This window comes from Thalassophryne amazonica, chromosome 3 (assembly GCF_902500255.1).
Source record: "Thalassophryne amazonica chromosome 3, fThaAma1.1, whole genome shotgun sequence".
In the NCBI taxonomy this organism is placed as follows: domain Eukaryota; kingdom Metazoa; phylum Chordata; class Actinopteri; order Batrachoidiformes; family Batrachoididae; genus Thalassophryne; species Thalassophryne amazonica.
The window spans coordinates 104,902,783-104,908,782 of NC_047105.1; positions in this window are offsets into that span (position 1 = coordinate 104,902,783).

A 6,000-nucleotide genomic window follows, 5' to 3' on the forward strand; every position below is an offset into this window, starting at 1 on the left:
GTATACGTTAAGTTACATTAAAACAGCAGCTGGGCTGAATGACAGAAGCGAGCTCCCAGAAAATTCACATACAATGAAAATATGGTAGATGCTTTACTTTGCAGAAACCTTTTCAACCCATGACAAAAACATTGTAGGCCAAAAGTACAGTATTAAGACAACCATGCAACTAATACCAGAGAGTATGCCACTTACCAGTTCCAGTCACTTTAAAACTACACTATCCAACAGCCAATGGGACTCAAACTCAAATGAACTAAATGAACGGATCATTAAAAATGTCCACGAAATCAAAGTCAAAAGACATTTGCACAAGTAGAAGCCTCCACTTGTTGTGCTCAAATTCATATTTTAGAAATAACTCTGTCCTGATAACAACATTAAAGGCAATTACATATTTTGACAAAATTACAAGTTGAAATGACCATTAAAAAATTCATCATGAGGTTTATGTCACAGAAATCCTACTTTACAATCACTGCAGTCATTGTTAAATTATTTCCTATTGTATTTATAATAAACATTTGCATTTAATTAACGTATCTGTTTTTCTGGTTGAAATGAGATATAAATAATCTACCAGACTTAAAAAAATGTACAAATTTCCATGTTATTTTGCCTAAAAATAAACGTCCGAGGTTCCTTATGTTAAACAAGAAATTATCTAATCTGAAATAACAGGCAGTTTTAATTTACAGATGAAAGGTTTCTAAAGAACTATTTATTGATTTATTTAGCTATTTTAATTACAAGTGTTCTAAACTTTTTTTTAACAGTAATCAGAAATTCTGAGGTAACAAACAACAACAACAAAAAGCACTTCCAAGGATTTTTCTTCAGAAAACTGCTCCATAAATGAGCAGTCCTGTGACACGTTTGTTTTGTAGAGATCAATGGTTTCTACACCGATCCATTTTGTAGAGATCAGTGGTTTCTGCCACTAGTCTTCCGTGTTTTGGCCCGACGCCTCGTTCCTACAAGGCAAAGGTACGTCACAGCTCAGAGCGTCGAAAGTTGGATTGGATTGAACTTTGACCGCGTCATCCTGCCGACAAGCGGCAATGCACGCTCCCGTCAGAAGCGTCGGTTTAGCTTGGCTTTTGACGCGACGCTTCTGACGCATCTAAAAAGCACTGAAAATAATACTTTTTAGACCGTTTTTGACGCATTTCACGCGTCTGATATATTCAGTGTGAAAGGCTCGTTAGCTAGTGAACAAATTAAAAAACTAGCTGTCGTAGCCCACTTACCAGCAATGCAGAGAGCGCCAGGTTTATCTCCACTCAGGGTGCAAACTTCATCAATCGGGCCTGAAACAGCAGGTGGACGTTTTAAAAAAAATCTAAAACTGAGGCCTGTTTTCTTTTCATTTTTTTGGGTAATAATCACCATCGATACATTCTCTAGCATTCTTCTTGTTTGTGTGTGGCTTTCACGCTGATTAGCTGGTAGTCCAGCCCCCATCTATCTATGAGCCAATTAAAACTCTTATCTAGCAGAGTGAGCGGGGGGGGGGGACACATACGGTGCACTCTGCAGTGATGGACGCCTGATGGCTGTCTTTTAAAGGGAGAAAATAAAATTACAGTCAATAAGCGCTCATTTTATTTACACAGTCACGTTCCCCGGGGCAATTTGAAGTGGTTAGACGGACATTCTGGGTCTTTTTAGGTGAGTAGACGGCATCTACCTGCGTTCCACGTAGACTACACCACTGGATATACAGTACCTTACTGAATTTTCATGCAAAGTGAAAGCCATAAATTAACAACATCCAGAAACACCGCCACCTTCTCTGGGCCCAAGCTCGTTTGAAATGGACAGACGGAAAGTGGAAAAGTGTGCTGTGGTCTGATGAGTACACCTTTCAAATTGTTTTTGGAAATCATGGATGTCGTGTCCTCCAGACAAAAGAGGAAAAAGACCATTCAGATTGTTACCAGCGCAAAGTTCAAACGCCAGCATGTGTGATGGTATGGGGGTGTGTTAGTGCCCATGACATGGGCAACTTACACATTTGTGATGGCACCATCAATGCTGAAAGGTACATCCAGGTTTAGGAGCAACACATGCTGCATCCAAGCAACGTCTTTTTCAGGGACGTCCCTGCTTATTTCAGTAAGACAATGCCAAGCCCCATTCTGCACGTGTTACAACAGCGTGGCTTCGGACTGTCGAACAACTGAAGTCGTACATCAAGCAAGAATGGGAAAGAATTCCACAAAGCTTCAACAATTAGTGTCCTAAGTTCCCAAACACTTGAGTGTTGTTAGAAGGAAAGGTGATGTAACACAGTGGTAAACATACCACTGTCCCAGCTTTTTTGAAACGTGTTGCAGGCATCCATTTCAATATGAGCAAATATTTGGACAAAAACAATAAAGTTTATCAGTTTGAACATCAAATTTCTTGTGTTTGTGGTGTATTCAACTGAATATAGGTTGAACAGGATTTGTAAATCAATGACTACGTTTACATGCTGTTAATATTCGGGTTAAGGTCAATATTCCGGTTTCTGAATCATTAGGAATAACCTGTTTACATGCTTAAGCAGACAGAGTTGCTCCTGTATACATGGTCATTAGTATCATTTGGAATATCTCCATCTAAACAGCGACGCACATCTTCCACTGGTGCTTGATTTGGTCTGGCGTTCGTGCAAATCCTGCTTCATGTAAAACCCCTCATTACACTATACACTTTTCTCAAACAGGCATTAACAGTTTCTCACTTTTCTCTCCTGTGTAAACACTCTCTTTTTTTTTCTGGGTGAGAAGATTATAAATAGACACGCAGAACACAATGCGCGTGCTGTCCCTTCGCTCACTGCCTCCGGGGATACAGATGCGGGACCCGCAAAGAATCCAAGTCATGGCCACGGAGCTCTGTGGCTGCGGTATATCGAGACCCTGCGGCGCCGTGGATTTTTTCCGCAAGAAATCTATCCTTGCGGGCTGCCTCCGCATCAATACAGCGAGCGTAGTCTCTGGACCTGTTGCCAGATTTGGCGCAGCTCCGCACAGCAGAGAGGGGGGCGGTGTGAGTGGCCCGCTGCAGCGTTTACCGAGTCCGCAGACTCAGTAAGCGCATCGGACACAGAGCAATAGCAGTGATGCTGACCAGTGCCGCGACCGGCCCGCCTGATAAGGACGCAGAACACAATGTGCTGTTTATCTCTGCTTCTGTGGTGTCCGGTGGGTTGTGCATGCCTCATACAAGTAGTTGCCGTACTCAAAAGACCAAGATTCCTTGCGGATAGGACATGCGCAGAAGACAAAATAATGTTCCTTTCTATGGGTATATCCTGATGCACTTTTATATGACCTGATATTTGGGTTAGAAAAGGAGTAACCCAGGAGTCATATTCGGGTTTTTAAAAACTGGAATATGAGCATATTCAGGTTGTTGCGGGTGTTTACATGGCCGTGCGCAACCGGGTTATTGCCAATATTCCGGTTATGAAAGGGTTATTGGCTGCATGTAAACATAGTCATTGTATTGTGTTTTTATTTACATTTTACACACCCTTACCAAAAAAGTAGTATATGCAAGTATGTTTCAAGTATACGTCTAGTTTACTTTTTATATACTTATCAGTACTATTTTTTGGTAAGGGCAACGTCCCACCTTCAATGGAATTGGTGTTGTATTATGAAATAATGCTGAATTTATGTGGAAATGATTGTTGTACAAAAGCTTCAGATATCTGTTACTGAGATAGATGATGACTGGAGTGCAGTTTTAAGCGGAAACGAGGTGAGAATCTATGAATTGCTGCTGACGCTCCAAAATGACACATGAACAGTGAAGGTAGGCAGAGCGCTCAGAAGGGGTTGGGCTGAGCTCCTCACAGTGGCCTGACTGTTGCAGACACAGACAGGAACTAACATGTATGATTAGGGTTTCCAAATGTTTTTGACCGTTAAACTTTGCTCACTTTACCAGCAAAAAAATGTTAGCGACTGAAAGTTAGCAGAACTAAATGTAGCAGAAGCTAATTGGTTTGCTGATGGTTTCCAAAGTCAGCTGAAAAGCTAATCTGCTAACAAAAAGTTAGCTTTGCTAATTAGCGGTTAGCAGATTAGCGGAACTGTGTCCAGCACTGACCCCAAGTACTTAAACTCATCTACTTTCACTACCTCTACTCCTTGTAACCGCACTATTCCACTGGGCTCCCTGTCATTCACACATATGTACTCAGTCTTGCTCTTACTGACTTTCATTCCCCTGCTCTCCAGAGCATATCTCCACCTTTCCAGGCTAGACTCAACCTGCTCTCTACTCTCACTACAGAGCAGTGTCATCTGCAAACATTCTAGTGCATGGAGACTCCAGTCTGAGCCCATCTGTCAACCTGTCCATCACCATTGCAAACAAGAAAGGCAATGCAATAAAGTAATAAAGGAAGGACATCAGGTTCATGTGCAGTTTTTAGTCTAAGCTTATTTATTCATTCATTTAAAATTTTTGGCAATTACTAAGTATCTTGCCTCTCACGCTCTGACCGCTGGAATAGGATCCAGCCCTCCATGACCCTTAACTGGAATAAGCAGGTATAGAAAAGAAAAAGTATCCTTAAATAGAAGAAAAGTTGAAATGTGATGTTCATTCACAACAATAATAATGCATTTCTTTTCTGAACCTGTCTAGTACTGAGGGTCAAGGAGGATTGGAGCCTATCTCAGTGGTCACTTGGTGAAAGGTGAGGATACAAGTCTATTGCATGGATTTTTTATTATTATTACTATAGCACAGTGGCTGAGTGGTCAGCACTGTTACCTCACAGCGAGAAGCTACCCAGGTTCACTTCTGACCTGGTCCTTTGTGTGGAGTTTGCGTGGGTTCTCTGGCTTCCTCACACTTTGGAAAACATGCAGATTATGTTGGGAAGGTGTCGTAACACGGACCCGCAACAGGGGGCGCAAATGAACGGACAATGGATAAGACAAAGAGTAACAATTTAATGTTGTGAAACGCACAACTGGATACAGACAAAAATATATAATGCCAATTAAACACAAGGTGATGTGCGGGCAGGCTCGAAGATAGGAGACCTGTGGCGATCGAAGAGCCGGGACCCACACAGCTTCCACCACCAACGGCCTGAAGAACACCGGAGCCGCCAAGTCCTGAGTCCCCAGGTGGTCACCGTCTTCTGTTGCAGACCCTGGTACTGCTGGCAGAAGATGAAAACAGTTAATGGTGAGTGTGTATCCACACACCCAGTAATCCTTCACCCACAGGTCTTCAGGGAGGGAAAACCTCCACCTCCGATACAGAATCACCCGTGCAGCTCCTGACAGTTGCTCCTTGGATGGAGTGAGAGGCGAAGACGTCGCAGACTCTCACTGCACGCCAATCCAATTATTACAGACTTCAGGAATATGGCTGCACACAGAACAGTAATTAGTCTCAGAAAGTATGAATTGCAGAGAATTACCTTAACGGTAGCTGATTTCTCGGCAAGGAGGTGGAGTAATAATCCGGCTTTTGTAGGGAAGGTAGTGATTGGTGACAGCTGGTGTAAATGGGTGACAGCTGGTGTAAATGAGTGACAGCTGTCACTCTCTGTTGTCTCGGCGCCCTCTCATGCTTGAAGCCCGCACTCCAAGCAGGCGCCGACTGGTGGTGGTGGGCCAGCAGTACCTCCTCTTCAGCGGCCCACACAACAGGACCCCCCCCCTCAACGGGCGCCTCCTGGCGCCCGACCAGGCTTGTCCGGGTATCGGCGGTAGAAATCGGCCAGGAGGGCCGGGTCCAGGATGAAGCTCCTCTTCACCCAGGAGCGTTCTTCGGGTCCGTACCCCTCCCAGTCCACCAGGTATTGAAAACCCCGGTCCTTCCGACGGACGTCCAGGAGCCGACGAACAGTCCATGCCGGCTCCCCGTCGATGATACGGGCAGGAGGTGGTACGGGTCCAGGGGTGCAGAGTGGTGAGGCGTGGTATGGTTTCAACCTGGAGACGTGAAACACTGGGTGAATCCGCAGTGAAGCTGGGA